The sequence below is a fragment of the Carex rostrata genome, chromosome 13, assembly GCF_964058835.1.
Source record: "Carex rostrata chromosome 13, lpCarRost1.2, whole genome shotgun sequence".
NCBI classification, from domain to species: domain Eukaryota; kingdom Viridiplantae; phylum Streptophyta; class Magnoliopsida; order Poales; family Cyperaceae; genus Carex; species Carex rostrata.
Genome location: NC_135930.1, coordinates 2705569 through 2724133, shown reverse-complemented (window position 1 = coordinate 2724133; position 18565 = coordinate 2705569). Strand labels below are relative to the sequence as shown.

The following is an 18565-nucleotide window of genomic DNA, read 5'->3' as shown; positions in this document are numbered from 1 at the left end:
AAAAAATTTCATTCAGATATCGATTTAGTCTCATTAGTAGCCTTTGAGGCATGACAACTATACTATACCACCACAGTTTTTGTGGTACAACTATAGTTGGTTTTAGATCGGTACATTTACTAACTCAAAACCTGATGGACCTTTTCTGGTACACAAGGGTTGAATACCATTAAGTCTGATGGGTGTTCAAACCTACCAACTTTAAATATCTCCATGCAGGTATTGAACATGAAACATCTATGCATTAAATACGAACAAAATCTTACTTCGATTAACAAGACTGGATATTGAAAGAAGAAACTTATCTTGCAAAAAAATTCCAAATCACAAGCAGAGTATGCCATGGGCATAACTTGATAAAGTTGAAGCTTGCAAGAGCTGTTGTACACACCACGTAGAAGTAAGGTTAAAGAAGAAACTTATCTTGCAAAAAAATTCCAAATCACAAGCAGAACAGCATCTCCCTTGGGCATAACTTGATAAAGTTGAAGCTTGCAAGAGCTGTTGTACACACCACTTAGAAGTAAGGTTAATACACTTCTGTAAGAAAGAAACAATTAATAGGGACAAAGAAGAATGATCAATGACCTGAATTAGAAGTGAAATTGAACAGATTCTGATATGACTACTTAACTCACTGGCAACCCAAATTGTCAAAACAGGAGACTTAATTATATGGACCAATGAACAACGATAGAAGATTTTGACGAGGGATAACCCTACTAGAACAGTTTACTGGGTAATTTAACTTGAATTTCAGTCACAAAGATAGCAGCTTTAGCACATAATTTCGCATGTCAAACCTACTTTTAACTCAACCAAACCCTATTTTGCCGGTTCGCACTTGGTCTTCCTTTTCCACAAATTTCACTTCCTAAATATATTATATGTAGGGGTAAAGCAGTCTAAAGTCTCTAAATAACTAATAAATACAACAAATATAAACAATGCATAACGTACCTACGTGATCCTCATTCATAAAAATACATGTCTTATACTTCTTTTTTCTCCATCAACGGCATAAAGGGTTGTACTCCATGCTGGCTACTTTATAGTTTCACTTCGGGAGCAGATTTGAACGTGCGTGCCGTGCTTTCATAAATCCATCCTATGACTTCTCACTACGGCCCTGTCAGTAGAGAAAAAACCCAATTGAACAGCTTGAAAAAATTTCATTCAGATATCGATTTAGTCTAATTAGTAGCCATTGAGGCATGACAACTATACTATACCACCACAGTTTTTGTGGTACAACTATAGTTGGTTTTAGATCGGTACATTTACTAACTCAAAACCTGATGGACCTTTTCTGGTACACAAGGGTTGAATACCATTAAGTCTGATGGGTGTTCAAACCTACCAACTTTAAATATCTCCATGCAGGTATTGAACATGAAACATCTATGCATTAAATACCAACAAAATCTTACTTCGATTAACAAGACTAGATATTGAAAGAAGAAACTTATCTTGCAAAAAAATTCCAAATCACAAGCAGAGTATGCCATGGGCATAACTTGATAAAGTTGAAGCTTGCGAGAGCTGTTGTACACACCACTTAGAAGTAAGGTTAAAGAAGAAACTTATCTTGCAAAAAAATTCCAAATCACAAGCAGAACAGCATCTCCCTTGGGCATAACTTGATAAAGTTGAAGCTTGCAAGAGCTGTTGTACACACCACTTAGAAGTAAGGTTAATACACTTCTGCAAGAAAGAAACAATTAATAGGGACAAAGAAGAATGACCAATGACCTGAATTAGAAGTGAAATTGAACAGATTCTGATATGACTACCTAACTCACTGGCAACCCAAATTGTCAAAACAGGAGACTTAATTATATGGACCAATGAACAACGATAGAAGATTTTGACGAGGGATAACCCTACTAGAACAGTTTACTGGGTAATTTAACTTGAATTTCAGTCACAAAGATAGCAGCTTTAGCACATAATTTCGCATGTCAAACCTACTTTTAACTCAACCAAACCCTATTTTGCCGGTTCGCACTTGGTCTTCCTTTTCCACAAATTTCACTTCCTAAATATATTATATGTAGGGGTAAAGCAGTCTAAAGTCTCTAAATAACTAATAAATACAACAAATATAAACAATGCATAACGTACCTACATGATCCTCATTCATAAAAATACATGTCTTATACTTCTTTTTTCTCCATCAACGGCATAAAGGGTTGTACTCCATGCTGGCTACTTTATAGTTTCACTTCGGGAGCAGATCTGAACGTGCGTGCCGTGCTTTCATAAATCCATCCTATGACTTCTCACTACGGCCCTGTCAGTAGAGAAAAAACACAATTGAACAGCTTGAAAAAATTTCATCCAGATATCGATTTAGTCTAATTAGTAGCCTTTGAGGCATGACAAGTATACTATACCACCACAGTTTTTGAGGTACAACTATAGTTGGTTTTAGATCGGTGCATTTACTAACTCAAAACCTGATGGACCTTTGATGGTACACAAGGGTTGAATACCATATAGTCTCATGGGGGTTCAAACCTACCAACTTCAAATATCTCCCTGCAGGTATTGAACATCAAGCATCTATGCATTAAATACCAAAAAAATCTTACTTCGATTAACAAGACTAGATATTGAAAGAAGAAACTTATCTTGCAAAAAAATTCCAAATCACAAGCAGAGCAGCATCTCCCTTGGGCATAACTTGATAAAGTTGAAGCTTCCAAGAGTTGTTGTACACACAACATAGAAGAATGGTTAGGACTCTTCTGTAAGAAAGAAACAATTAATAGGGACAAAGCAAGATGATCAACCACCTGAATTGGAAGTGAAATTGAACAGATTCTGATATGACTACTTTACTCACTGGCAACCCAAATTGTCAAAACTGGAGACATAATCATACGAACCAATGAACAACGATAGAAGATTTTCACGTGGGATAATCCTACAAGAACAGTTTACTTGGTAACTTAACTTGAAATTTAGTCAAAAAGTTAGAAGATTTTGCACATAATTTCGCATGTCAAACCTACTTTTAACTCAACCAAACCATAGTAGGAAATATCGGCCGATACCGATCCGTATCGGCCGATACGTATCGGTATCGGCCGTCACCGATCCGATATTCGTCCGATACTCGCGATAGTGTGTTAAAGAGCCTGAGCCGTATTGGCCGATTCTAGTCCGATACTGGTCCGATACTGGTCCGATACGTATCGGTATCGGCCGTGACCGATCCCGATACCGATACCGATATTTCCTACTATGAACCAAACCCTATTTTGCCAGTTCTCACTTGGTCTTCATTTTCCACTAATTTCACTTCCTAAATATATTCTATGTAGGGATAAAGCAGTCTAAAGTCTCTAAATAACTAATTAATAGAACAATTATAAATAATGAATAACGTACCTACGTGATCCTCATGCATAAAAATACCTGTCTTATACTTCTGTTTTCTCCATCAACGGCATAAAGGGTTGTACTCCATGCTGGCTACTTTATAGCTTCACTTCGGGAGCAGATCTGAACGAGCGTGCCGTGCTTTCATAAATCCATCCTATGACTTCTCACAACAGCCCTGTCAGTAGAGAAACAACACAATTGAACAGCTTGAAAAAATTTCATTCCGATGTCGATTTAGTCTGATTAGTAGCCTTTGCGGCATGACAAGTATACTATACCACAACAGTTTTTGAGGTACAACTATAGTTGGTTTTAGATCGGTGCATTTACTAGCTCAAAAGCTGATGGACCTTTGATGGTACACAAGGGTTGAATACCATATAGTCTCATGGGGGTTCAAACCTACCAACTTCAAATATCTCCCTGTAGGTATTGAACATCAAGCATCTATGCATTAAATACCAAAAAAATCTTACTTCGATTAACAAGACTAGATATTGAAAGAAGAAACTTATCTTGCAAAAAAATTCCAAATCACAAGCAGAGCAGCATCTCCCTTGGGCATAACTTGATAAAGTTGAAGCTTCCAAGAGTTGTTGTACACACCACATAGAAGAATGGTTAGGACTCTTCTGTAAGAAAGAAACAATTAATAGGGACAAAGCAAGATGATCAACGACCTGAATTGGAAGTGAAATTGAACAGATTCTGATATGACTACTTTACTCACTGGCAACCCAAATTGTCAAAACTGGAGACATAATCATACGAACCAATGAACAACGATAGAAGATTTTCACGTGGGATAATCCTACTAGAACAGTTTACTGGGTAACCTAACTTGAAATTCAGTCAAAAAGATAGAAGATTTTGCACATAATTTCGCATGTCAAACCTACTTTTAACTCAAGCAAACCCTATTTTGCCGGTTCTCACTTGGTCTTCATTTTTCTCTAATTTCACTTCCTAAATATATTCTATGTAGGGATAAAGCAGTCTAAAGTCTCTAAATAACTAATTAATAGAACAATTATAAATAATGAATAACGTACCTACGTGATCCTCATGCATAAAAATACCTGTCTTATACTTCTGTTTTCTCCATCAACGGCATAAAGGGTTGTACTCCATGCTGGCTACTTTATAGCTTCACTTCGGGAGCAGACCTGAACGAGCGTGCCGTGCTTTCATAAATCCATCCTATGACTTCTCACAACAGCCCTGTCAGTAGAGAAACAACACAATTGAACAGCTTGAAAAAATTTCATTCCGATGTCGATTTAGTCTGATTAGTAGCCTTTGAGGCATGACAAGTATACTATACCACCCATGGTTCCGAAAATCGGCCGATTCCGAGTTGACTCGGCCGAGTCGACTCGGAATCGGACTGGACCGGGCCGAGTTTTACCCGATTCCCACACCTATGCGAGTTTCTCAGCAAGAATCGGATGAACAGTGCTTGACTCGGCCGATTTTCCGATTTTACGGCCGAGTCAAGCCGAGTTATACCGAGTTTCCGACAAGTTGAGCCGATTCCAAGAAAAAAATTTCCGATTCTCACTAACCTTGACTGTGCTGTGCAGCCTGTGCTGTCTGTCGTAGGTCGTGCCATTCGAGTTTCATGGGGGGAGTCTCAATCGGCGCAGGAAAAGAAGAGATCGGCTGAGGAGATCGGCGCAGGAGTCTCAGCCGGCGGTGTGCTGTCGTAAGAGGAAGAGGGGGCGGAGGGTTTGGGGGTGGGGTTACTCTGTAAGTGAGAGGGGGACGAGGGGGTCGACTGGAGAGGAATGTGAAAGGGGGTTGGACCCGAATTTTTGATTAAATAGAGTTAATTCCCTTCCCTTCTTACTCAATCGAATGGATCAAATGGTTCCAATTTTCGTGCTAGATGCATATCCAACGGATGAAATAATTCCAGAATATTATAGAGGTTCTAATTGATATGAATTGGGTGAGTTAATTGAATTTCAATTGAAATTGATTTGAAAATTCGTTACGAACTATTCGAACTTTATCGTTCTAATTTATAATATGATTAATTCAATATTAAATTAGATATATCCAATTAAGATATTGGAGGGCGGATTGTAGTAAAATTACTTAATGAAAAAATTCGAATGGGATTGTACGTAGAACCCTTGTTTTTTTGAAATAAATTAGATATATCCAATTAAGATATTGGAGGGCGGATTGTAGTAAAATTGCTTAATGAAAAAATTCGAATGGAATTGTTATTATTGCCCTCATCATCAGAGACATCAATTGAAATTTTACTATTTTATTTTTATCAATTTTTTCCTATTTTTTGGCTACAAAACAAGGGTTCTGCCAAAAAAACCCGAGTTACCGATCCGATTCTTCCGATTCCGACCGATTCATCCGATTCTGAATCGGCGGTCAAAAATCCGATTCCGATTCCGATTCCGAGTTTCAGAACCTTGATACCACCACAGTTTTTGAGGTACAACTATAGTTGGTTTTAGATCGGTGCATTTACTAGCTCAAAAGCTGATGGACCTTTGATGGTACACAAGGGTTGAATACCATATAGTCTCATGGGGGTTCAAACCTACCAACTTCAAATATCTCCCTGCAGGTATTGAACATCAAGCATCTATGCATTAAATACCAAAAAAATCTTACTTCGATTAACAAGACTAGATATTGAAAGAAGAAACTTATCTTGCAAAAAAATTCCAAATCACAAGCAGAGCAGCATCTCCCTTGGGCATAACTTGATAAAGTTGAAGCTTCCAAGAGTTGTTGTACACACCACATAGAAGAATGGTTAGGACTCTTCTGTAAGAAAGAAACAATTAATAGGGACAAAGCAAGATGATCAACGACCTGAATTGGAAGTGAAATTGAACAGATTCTGATATGACTACTTTACTCACTGGCAACCCAAATTGTCAAAACTGGAGACATAATCATACGAACCAATGAACAACGATAGAAGATTTTCACGTGGGATAATCCTACTAGAACAGTTTACTGGGTAACTTAACTTGAAATTCAGTCAAAAAGATAGAAGATTTTGCACATAATTTTGCATGTCAAACCTACTTTTAACTCAGGCAAACCCTATTTTGCCGGTTCTCACTTGGTCTTCATTTTTCTCTAATTTCACTTCCTAAATATATTCTATGTAGGGATAAAGCAGTCTAAAGTCTCTAAATAACTAATTAATAGAACAATTATAAATAATGAATAACGTACCTACGTGATCCTCATGCATAAAAATACCTGTCTTATACTTCTGTTTTCTCCATCAACGGCATAAAGGGTTGTACTCCATGCTGGCTACTTTATAGCTTCACTTCGGGAGCAGACCTGAACGAGCGTGCCGTGCTTTCATAAATCCATCCTATGACTTCTCACAACAGCCCTGTCAGTAGAGAAAAAACACAATTGAACAGCTTGAAAAAATTTCATTCCGATGTCGATTTAGTCTGATTAGTAGCCTTTGAGGCATGACAAGTATACTATACCACCACAGTTTTTGAGGTACAACTATAGTTGGTTTTAGATCGGTGCATTTACTAGCTCAAAACCTGATGGACCTTAGATGGTACACAAGGGTTGAATACCATATAGTCTCATGGGGGTTCAAACCTACCAACTTCAAATATCTCCATGCAGGTATTGAACATCAAGCATCTATTCATTAAATACTAAAAAAATCTTACTTCGATTAACAAGACTAGATATTGAAAGAAGAAACTTATCTTGCAAAAAAATTCCAAATCACAAGCAGAGCAGCATCTCCCTTGGGCATAACTTGATAAAGTTGAAGCTTCCAAGAGTTGTTGTACACACCACATAGAAGAATGGTTAGTACTCTTCTGTAAGAAACAAACAATTAATAGGGACAAAGCAAGATGATCAATGACCTGAATTGGAAGTGAAATTGAACAGATTCTAATATGACTGTAAGAAAGAAACAATTAATACGGACAAAGGAAGATGATCAATGACCTGAATTGGAAGTGAAATTGAACAGATTCTCATATGACTACTTAACTCACTGGCAACCCAAATTGTCAAAACTGGAGACATGATCATACGAACCAATGAACAACGATAGAAGATTTTCACGTGGGATAATCCTACTAGAACAGTTTACTGTGTAACTTAACTTGAAATTCAGTCACAAAGATAGAAGATTTAGCACATAATTTCGCATGTCAAACCTACTTTTAACTCAACAAAACCCTATTTTGCCGGTTCGCAATTGGTCTTTCTTTTCCACAAATTTCACTTCCTAAATATATTCTTTGTAGGGGTAAAGCAGTCTAAAGTCTCTAAATAACTAATTAATAGAACAAATATAAACAATGCATAACGTACCTGCGTGATCCTCGTGCATAAAAATACCCGTCTTATACTTCTTTTTTCTCCATCAACGGCATGAAGGATTGTAATCCATGCTAGCTACTTTATAGTTTCACTTCGGGAGCAGATCTGAACGAGCGTGCCGTGCTTTCATAAATCCATCTTATGACTTCTCACTACAGCCCTGTCAGTAGAGAAAAAACACAATTGAACAGCTTAAAAAAATTTCATTCCGATGTTGATTTAGTCTGATTAGTAGCCTTTGAGGCATCACAAGTATACTATACCACCACAGTTTTTGAGGTACAACTATAGTTGGTTTTAGATCAGTGCATTTACTAGCTCAAAAGCTGATGGACCTTTGATGGTACACAAGGGTTGAATACCATATAGTCTCATGGGGGTTCAAACCTACCAACTTCAAATATCTCCATGCAGGTATTGAACATCAAGCATCTATGCATTAAATACCAAAAAAATCTTACTTGGATTAACAAGACTAGATATTGAAAGAAGAAACTTATCTTGCAAAAAAATTCCAAATCACAAGCAGAGCAGCATCTCCCTTGGGCATAACTTGATAAAGTTGAAGCTTCCAAGAATTGTTGTACACACCACATAGAAGAATGGTTAGTACTCTTCTGTAAGAAAGAAACAATTAATAGGGACAAAGCAAGATGATCAATGACCTGAATTGGAAGTGAAATTGAACAGATTCTGATATGACTACCCGAATTTACCCGTACCCGACTATACCCGTACCCTATTACCCGAGTACTGTTCATCCGATTTCAAAATTCAAAAATTCTGTTTTTCCCTCCCAAAAAAAATTGAAAATACCAACAAAAAACTAGAAAAAAAACCAACAAAAAATCAGAAAAAAAACAGCAAAAAAAAAAAAAAAAATACCCGTAGCCGCCCTACCCGTACCCGTACCCGCCCTACCTGTCAGGGGTACACGGGTACGGGTATAGGACGGGTAGGGTATGGTTTTAGAAAAATATACCCGAGATACCCTTACCCTTATACCCGTCCTACCCGACCTACCCATACCCGAGACGTACCCGTACCCTACCCGGGTATACCCGGGGTACCCGTACCCGCCCCATTATTAATACCCTAACTACAGCCCTGTCAGTAGAGAAAAAACACAATTGAACAGCTTGAAAAAATTTCATTCAGATGTCGATTTAGTCTGATTAGTAGCCTTTGAGGCATCACAAGTATACTATACCACCACAGTTTTTGAGGTACAAATATAGTTGGTTTTATATCGGTGCATTTACAAGCTCAAAACCTGATGAACCTTAGATGGTACACAAGGGTTGAATACCATTTAGTCTCATGGGGGTTCAAACCTACCAACTTCAAATATCTCCATGCAGGTATTGAACATCAAGCATATATGCATTAAATACCAAAAAAATCTTACTTCGATTAACAAGACTATTGAAAGAAGAAACTTATCTCGCAAAAAAATTCCAAATCACAAGCAGAGCAGCATCTCCCTTGGGCATAACTTGATAAAGTTGAAGCTTCCAAGAGTTGTTGTACACACCACATAGAAGAATGGTTAGTACTCTTCTGTAAGTAAGAAACAATTAATAGGGACAAAGCAAGATGATCAATGACCTGAATTGGAAGTGAAATTGAACAGATTCTGATATGACTACTTAACTCACTAGCAACCCAAATTGTCAAAACTGGAGACATAATCATACGAACCAAAACAACGATAGAAGATTTTGACGTGGGATAATCCTACTAGAACAGTTTACTGTGTAACTTAACTTCAATTTCAGTGAAAAAGATAGAAGAATTTGCACTTAATTTCGCATGTCATACCTACTTTTAACTCAACTGAACCCTATTTTGCCGGTTCCCAATTGGTCTTCATTTTCCACTAATTTCACTTCCTAAATATATTCTATGTAGGGGTAAAGCAGTCTAAAGTCTCTAAATAACTAATAAATACAACAAATATAAAGTATAAACAATGCATAACGTACCTACGTGATCCTCATGCATAAAAATACATGTCTTATACTTCTTTTTTCTCCATCAACGGCATAAAGGGTTGTACTCCATGCTGGCTACTTTATAGTTTCCCTTCGGGAGCAGATCTGAACGTGTGCCGTGCTTTCATAAATCCATCCTATGACTTCTCACTACGGCCCTGTCAGTAGAGAAAAAACACAATTGAACAGCTTGAAAAAATTTCATTCAGATATCCATTTAGTCTAATTAGTAGCCTTTGAGGCATGACAAGTATACTATACCACCACAGTTTTTTTGGTACAACTATAGTTGGTTTTAGATCGGTACATTTACTAGCTCAAAACCTGATGGACCTTTGCTGGTACACAAGGGTTGAATACCATTAAGTCTGATGGGTGTTCAAACCTACCAACTTTAAATATCTCCATGCAGGTATTGAACATCAAGCATCTATGCATTAAATACCAAAAAAATCTTACTTCGGTTAACATGACTAAATATTGAAAGAAGAAACTTATGTTGCAAAAAAGTTCCAAATCACAAGCAGAGCAGCATCGCCCTTGGGCTAACTTGATAAAGGTGAAGCTTGCAAGAGTTGTTGTACACACCACATAGAAGTAAGGTTAGTACTCTTCTGTAAGAAAGAAACAATTAATAGGGACAAAGCAAGATGACCAATGACCTGAATTGGAAGTGAAATTGAACAGATTCTGATATGACTACTTAACTCACTGGCAACCCAAATTGTCAAAACAGGAGACTTAATTATATGGACCAATGAAGATAGGAGAACCAATATTTAAAACTTCCAGAAGCTTATTCAGTGCTGAATGGAACTCATCCTCTGAAAAAGAACAAAAATAGATATTGAACTACAGAAATGAATTAGTAAAAATAAAAATATGAACACAATTCAGATAAAAGTTGGAGTAATACTAGACCTGTATAGTTTCTCTGCCACAATAACTGGTGCACCCATGGCCATGTTGTAACCGCCACTTGCTGCCAGATCAGTTATGGAAAACATAAACCAATTCAAATTTTCTATTTAGAAACAGAGAAACATAAACCAATTCAACAAAGTTATTGCTGAATAACAATTGCAGTGCCAAAAATTGTAACTATGCCAGATTTTCTGCAATTATGCCTCGATAGGACCTTACATGTACAACAAAGACCCAATTGTGAAACAGACACATATCAAGACAAGAACATAAGGACACATAAAAAAATAATATACAAATGTGTGATCAAACCGCTCTGTACCAACATTATCAGTAGCTTGATTCGCATAAATTATTCTGATATAGAACATAGTACTTTCTTGAAATGTACTTCTTCCAGTACATAATTTCTCTGCAAGTGAGCTCAGGGGCCCGCGTGTTTGGCTGATAGTTCTTGATGCTCTTATATCAGAATAATTTATAGGGTCCCTAATAACTTCCAGGTCTCAAAAACAAGATAAAGAAGAAGAGACGTTTGAAACTGCATTAATAATTATAGGGTTAATTTTGCACTTTCTACAAGCACATTTGCATCCTTAAACAGTCTTGAAACAATTACCAAATGATGTTGAATAATTACCTCTAATTGTAAATCATTTGATCCGAAATCTCTCTCCAAGCACCTTGAAACAGTCTTGCAACAGTCTTTACCCTGTCAGACCAAAAGAACCAGGTGCCATGCCGCATTTGCATCCCAGTCATTTCCCACGACTAATAACCTGCATCATACAAAACACAATAAAATGACATTATGAACTTAATGAATTCATGTCAAGAATAGACAAGTCATTTAGATCTCTATCAAAAGAGGTTTATGAGAATAAAAAGAAAAACCAAAAAAGACAAGTTATTTAGATCCCTGTCATTTCCTTTTCTGTTCTTTTCTTAGACACTTAAATAAAAAAAAACAAAAAAAAAGAAACACAAGAATTAATAGCAGTTCTCACAAAGGTTGCAGAAGACGAAAATCTAAATATATAGCATTGATAAATCTACACAAAAGGAAAAATGAGAAAAATAGCAGTTCTCACTGGTTGATGCTCCTGATGTCTCCCCGAGATTCTCAATTTTAAGTTACAGTTAACAAGTAAGAAAATACAAAAAGATGAGAACATCACCCATGGTTATGTATTTCAATAAATACTCCCACCAAGTGCTGATACATTAGGAATAACATGCTAACTATAGAGTATAATAATGAAATAGAAAATTTCTCTGACCTTGTGATTAGATCTGACGACTCTGCATCACACTGAGGCACACAAAACTTGTACCTTCGTGTAACAATGAAAAGAAAAATCTTGAGCTTCATTCTAGATAGTAATAAAGAGAGAGATTAGGTGAGGATAAGGGAAAGATAATACTAGACCTGTATATCACTAAAACCAAATCCTATCTAGTCAGGGGCGTATCATTGATAGTCAGAACTTGACATCTAATAATTTCACACTTTGCTTGATCTAATGATTCTGGATCATTCAACAGTATAAACAATTCCTATTTAGAACAACAGTATAAAAGGCAATATGTATGTATACCTCTTGCCGGGAAAGGTGATCCAAATCTTTCAAAGAACAAGGCCAAAGATCCAAAAAACTGCATCTCCATGCAAGACCCAAAATAAAATACATCATAACATTTTTGTTGCAAGAGGGAAATTTAAGAGAGAACATAATCTAATTTTTTTTTTTGCCAAAGTTACTTACAGGGACAAAACTGGCAAGGAGTGAGTCCTCAATTTGAGACACATCAGCTGATGCAATCTGAAATTTTCAATTTCAAAACTTGAGCAACCCATTAGAATTTGGAAGAAGCTAATGCATGAAAAAGATATGATAATGAATTATTTGTTTCTAACATTTCTTTGTCAAGTTGACCATCCATATGCCAATAGTGACATTCCAACAGTGGGTATTCCTTCTGAATGAAGAAAAAAATAAAAAAGAACTTTCAAACAGTTTGGGAATGCAACCCTCCTTTATGAATGCCCAATTTAGTAGATTGAAAGTAAGAAAAAGTTTTAAAATTTTAATTAGGCCGAAGCATACAGTTGGCCTCCCCTATAATTGGGAAACATAAAATTTCGTCCTGGAACTATTGAAAAGAAGCAATTTGGTCTGTTTATGAGTTAATCAACTCGGACATAAAAGCATATTGCTCCTTTATTTTTTCATAAAAAACAAATATACTATATCTTTTTCCCCATGCAGTAAGAGATACCACAATTCTTTTTTTTTTTAATTTATGGCAGTTGCTGCCAGATAGTTGCATTAGCCCACACCATGATACAACCTTTACATACAAGCTCAACTAGAGCCATATGTGCTAAAAATACAGTGCCATACCAGTAACTGCACCCGTTTACCAGTATGCATTTAGAAAAGCAGAAAAACCTCTTAAGAATACAATTGTATTAAATCAATACATAAAACCTAACATATGACAAATGTTAACTTCATAATGCAGCAATAGTATGAAACAAAATTGAATTATAAAACCATGATTGTAACTGATGCCAGTTACAATCATATGTGCTAAAAATACAGTGCCATACCAGTAACTGCACCCGTTTACCAGTATGCATTTAGAAAACAAGAAAAACCTCTTAAGACTGCAATTGTATTAAAATATTAAATCAATACATAAAACCTAACATATGACAAATGTTAACTTCCTAATGCAGCAATAGTATGAAACAAAATTGAATTATAAAACCATGATTGTAACTGATGCCAATTATCAAAGGTTGAAAAACAAGTACCTCTTGATGCCAATTATAAAGAGTAGATTTCAATCCTAAATTGATAAAGAATATCAGTCACAGAAGAGATACCAAGGAGCTGAAGCTAATTTCACACTTGTATTCAGCCAAACAAGACTACTAAATCACTGGAAACAGTAATAACTTAAGGATACAAACCAAAACCTGACAAATATAAAATTGAGAAAGGGGTATTTGACTGCACATGAAAATAACTTAAAAATTGAGAAAGGGGTAGGAGACCAAACCTGATATAAAAAATAAAGAAGTATAGTGATAGTTGAATCTTCCTGTAAAAAGTAAAATTGAGAACCAAGGAAAAACAAACATCGTTAAATCAGTGAAAAACAGAAATCACTCCACTGAGTATCAATCACAGTCATAATAAAAACTTTTGGTAAAAAAAATAAGGTCGACAGGAAATAACCCCCCAAAATACCACTGATCAAGAACAAATCAACGAGGTTAGACGCAATCAGATAGAATAACAGTCCTGAGAAACAAAGGGGACAGATCCTTATTATACCAATTAGAAGCGGAGCAGTAAACAACGCTAAAGAGGGAAGACCGTGCATACCTGAATTACTAATGGCAACAAGTGGAGGAAGAACGAACAAGATATACCAGAACAAGAACAAATGAACAAGATATATAAAAAAAAAAAAAAAATCACATACACCGTGCTCATACCTGAATTGTGGGGTACAACACGCTATCTCAACAACTCCTAACCAAGCTAACATTGTACTAATTAAATTTGTTGAAATAGAGACCTAGTAGGAAAAAAATTACAGATCCGCCTAAAGAACATCCAAGAAACTAAACCTGACTAAAGAACAAGTAACAAGATAATATACCTGAGTGGAAGAAGGAATGTCTGGCAGCAAATCGACAGGTGCAGGAGGGTTGTTGAGGAAAGAGAGGATGTGTGTCCGTCCCTGCAGCATGGTGTCATCTAGAAGCTTTCCGTATGCCTCTTTTGCAAGAGATGCCACTCCTTCGTCTTCATCTCTCTTTGACTCTGTCAAGAGTGACTGAGCTACATCCATGTCCATTGTAGACCGATTTGGGATGAATATGGCTCCCTGTTTTTCATTTATTTAGAAACAAAAAAGTAATGTAAGACATTGCAAGAAATTGTGAAAGAAACAGAAAAATTCTCAAAATTAAGGTTAAAATTGCAAAATAATGTAATGTGAAATCTACAAATGAAATCTAGAGAGGAAATGTAGAGAGAAATAGCTAATAAGAGAGGACGCCTGTCTTCGTCTCTGTGAGAGGGTCTGAAAAAGGCGCGTCCGAAAGCGACTGTGCGAAGAGCGAGATAAGCCACCAGATAGTCTCTCACACGCGCGGGAGGAGAAGAGAGGCGGAGGCTTGGCATGCTCTCTCCTTCAATCTCGTAAGACAGAGGCACACTCTTTCTCCGTTGAGGAACAAAATGAACAGAAACAACTAAATGGCATTAAATAAGAGTATGGGAGGAGTGTAGCCGTTGCGATGGAACGGGAAGGATCTTCGGCATTAATTAGTAAGATATGGGAAAGATTGGGAACGAAGCTTGGAGAGAAAGCATTCCACTGAGGTTTTAATTTAGGGGTAGAGAAAAGACGTATTGATACCACCTGAGGTAACATAAGTTTTGAGGTTAGATCTAGATCGTTCGATCTGTTTTTGCACGAATATTAAAAGTACCGGTGCATTCCACATCGATCTTTCCTCTTAGCTGTGCTTGTTTTACAGATGCGTCAGAGACTCAGAGCACGCCGACGGCCGACCCATTGATTTTACAAGAGAGCAGAAAGGTTGTAACAGACAAACAGCACTCCTGTCTCTGGTGAAAAAGTTAATGATATCAAAGGTCTTTTCCAGAATAAAATATAAAAAAATGGGAAATTGGGAATAATGCATCGTAATATGAGCAGAGTTGAATGAATCGTTTGATGCAAATTAACTTATGACACTTGAATCAAAAATTTAATTAATGATGTGATTAAATGAATATAATGTCTTCGGGTTTAGAACAATTTAATTTCATTTCAATTTTAATTTAATTTCACTTCAATTTCAATTTTAATTATACTAAGAACATTTTTGCAAACCTGTTTGGAATATCCTCCAAAATTATATGCATCCAATTAAGAAGATAAACTAAACATCTGTCAAAGTAGAAGAACTGAATTAAACTTTTAAATTAAGAAGATAAACCTGTTTGTATAACTTGCCATTGTTGCATCGCCAAGTCTCCAAATCTATAAAGATTTGGGGTGTTCAACGGTTCGGTTTGATTTAGCATTGCAACCGAATCGAGCTGAACTAAAGTTTTATTTCGATTTGTTCGGTTCAAACCAAAATATATTATTTTTCTTATTTAAAACAATTGATTTATAATAAACTGAAATATATTAAGAAATAAGCTGGAGTATTAAGAAATAAACTGAAATATATTAAGAAATAAGCTGGAGTATTAAGAAATAAACTGAAATATTTAAAGCAATTGATTAATAAATAAACCAGGGTATTAAGAAATAAACTGGAGTATTAAGAAATAAACCAGAGCGGTCCGGACCAAATTCATAATATATAAAAATTCAGTCGGTTCAATAATTCCGATTTTCAAAATTTTCAAACCAAACCGAACCGAACCGAAATTATAATTCGATTTTAAAAAACAAACCAAACCGAACCATTAAACCAAAAAAAACCAAACCGTTTAATTCAAACTAATTTAGTTCGGTTCAAAACCAAATAAACCGTAACCAATGAACACCCCTAATAAAGATAGAAACACAATCAAGTTTCATTTACAATTATTTTCAATTTTTCCATTGTTTCAACTTCTCTACAGTAAAGTGAAGAGTTGACAGGTCTCGAGTAACGAGTATCACACCGCTTTACTTTCCTTCATGTTTTCTTCTATAAAATATCCCCTGCTGCTCTTCATGTAGTGAGTTAGTACTTACTATGAATCATTCTGTAGGACCCACCCGTCCGTGATAAGTAATAGCAGTTGAGTCAGAAGGTTATAACAGAAAAACAACACTCCCGTCTCTGATCCAAAATGTAATGATATCAATTGTCTTTTCCAAAATAAAAAAAATAGAAAAATTACTAAATGAGAATAAGTTGTTGGAAATTAACGAATTTTTTTATAAACCATAATTAGAAAAAAGTTTCAATGAAATCAACATGATTATTTTTTTTTATATAAAAATTATAGGAACCGAAATGGCATTTCGGTTCCGAAAAAAATTTTTGAACCGAAATGGCAATTCGATCCGGAAATTTTTATAATTTTTCAGCGTATTTTTTTCTTAAAATATGTGAAAACGGTTGGAACTAAAATGACATTTCGATTCAAAAAAAAAAAAAAACTGAAATGGCATTCGGTTCTTATGGTTTTTTTTTTTTTTTAAAAGTAATCATGTTGGTTTCATAAAAATCTTTTTTGTACTTATGGTTTATAAAAAAAGTTCGAAATTAACATATGACGCTTGAATCAAAAAATTGAATTTATGATGTGATTAAAGGGATAAAATGTCATGGAGTTTAGAACAATTTAATTTCACTCCAATTTTAGTAACGGTAAAAAGTTTTGAGATCAATAAGCTTTATACATAATTCGTTTTTTGTTGTTGAAATTTATTTATTTATTTTTAATTAATTAATTTTTATTTTTGTCAGAATTTGATCACTTTCTTCAAATGTAATATCAATTATATGGCAAAAAATGTAGCACGGTACATATATAGTTGTCTCTAATTTTTTTTCTGTCCTTACTTCTTAATAACACAAATAATAAGTTATTTTTAATTTGGCTATTCTTATTTTGTAATCAAACAAACATAATATCATTAATAGTCATAGATGGCTGGGTCCTACAAACAGTTCTAAAATAATTAAGAAGCCCACTCATGTAGTAGTTTCAGCAATATGCAAACATCAATCGGTGTTACATGGAATTCTGGTACTGAGTTCTGCAAATTTGCAATTATGTTGTAATTAACCACCTGAGGAAACAAACAAAATGAAATCTTTCAGTTAATTAGGAAAAAACCAAGAAAATTTGTTGTTAATCGACTTCAAGTCACATAATTAAATATAGACTTTTTTTTCCAAATTTTTTATTTCTACCATTTTTTGAAAAAAAATAAACCAGAAAACTCAGATTTTTGAGAAATTTTAATTCTACCCTAGTTGTAGTATACTGATGCGGTCCCAAAGACTAGAGTCTACACTGTGCCAATGCGACCACATAAAAAATTATGACTAGATTTCTAGGAAATTTTTATTTCTTTTATTTAACCCATGTGGCCAAATAAAATATATTTATGGAAATTTGATTTGATTTTATAGTATTGTGCCCGTGCGTTGTGACGGAATATTTTTTAAGATAATAAAAATGAATTCTCATACAAAATGACAAATATTTATTAATAAGATAAATCAATAAAAAAAATATATATTTAACAATATTCATCGATATTAAAATAAAATTGGATCTAAATACAATATAGAATGAATCTCTCATCTCTCAAAGTGGTCGCCTGCAGTCCCTGTGTGGGATCCAAAATCAGAGAGAAGAAAGAAATGCCTTGTGCCTTAGCATGGATCATGTCATAGAATGAAAATTTTCTTCTTTTATAACTCTTGTGTGTGCATATATCTTAAAGTAATTTTTTTTAAAGTAGGAGTGTTTGCAAAGAAGTTCATACTTCTACATCTTATGATGATGGTTAATTACCTGTGAAGGAAATATGACAAAAATAATATCATAAATAGCATGTTTCTAGGGTAAGCTTACGTGAGATATAGTTTGGCATGTATATGTTGTTGGTTCTATCAATTATCATGATGAATACAACCTAATCTGATTGTTCATTGTAATGCTTAATTAAGATTAGCATGTTGCCTCGATAATACAACCTAAACTGATTCCAAAAGCAAGTACAGTATTAGCTACAAAAAAACTTACCGTTGGTATGAATCTGTACCGGGCTCTACACTAATTCATGATCCTATATAACTTGATGAATGTTAAAATTAAAAAAATACCTCTAATCAAGGTCAAGATGAG

At 35.2% G+C, this 18565-nt stretch overlaps 1 long non-coding RNA gene and 1 pseudogene across 2 annotated transcripts in view; one reads left to right on the top strand and one right to left on the bottom strand.

Moving 5' to 3' along the window:
• The window catches only part of LOC144564084 (ABC transporter B family member 11-like), an 85457-nt pseudogene that overhangs the window by 39721 nt on the left and 27171 nt on the right, over positions 1–18565 (top strand). The window lies entirely within an intron of this gene.
• Positions 10504–12097, bottom strand: LOC144564625 (uncharacterized). Its single transcript, XR_013514676.1, has 3 exons — positions 11948–12097; positions 11308–11446; positions 10504–10725 (listed from the first exon to the last, which is right to left on the bottom strand). It is a non-coding gene; the product is annotated as an uncharacterized LOC144564625 (long non-coding RNA).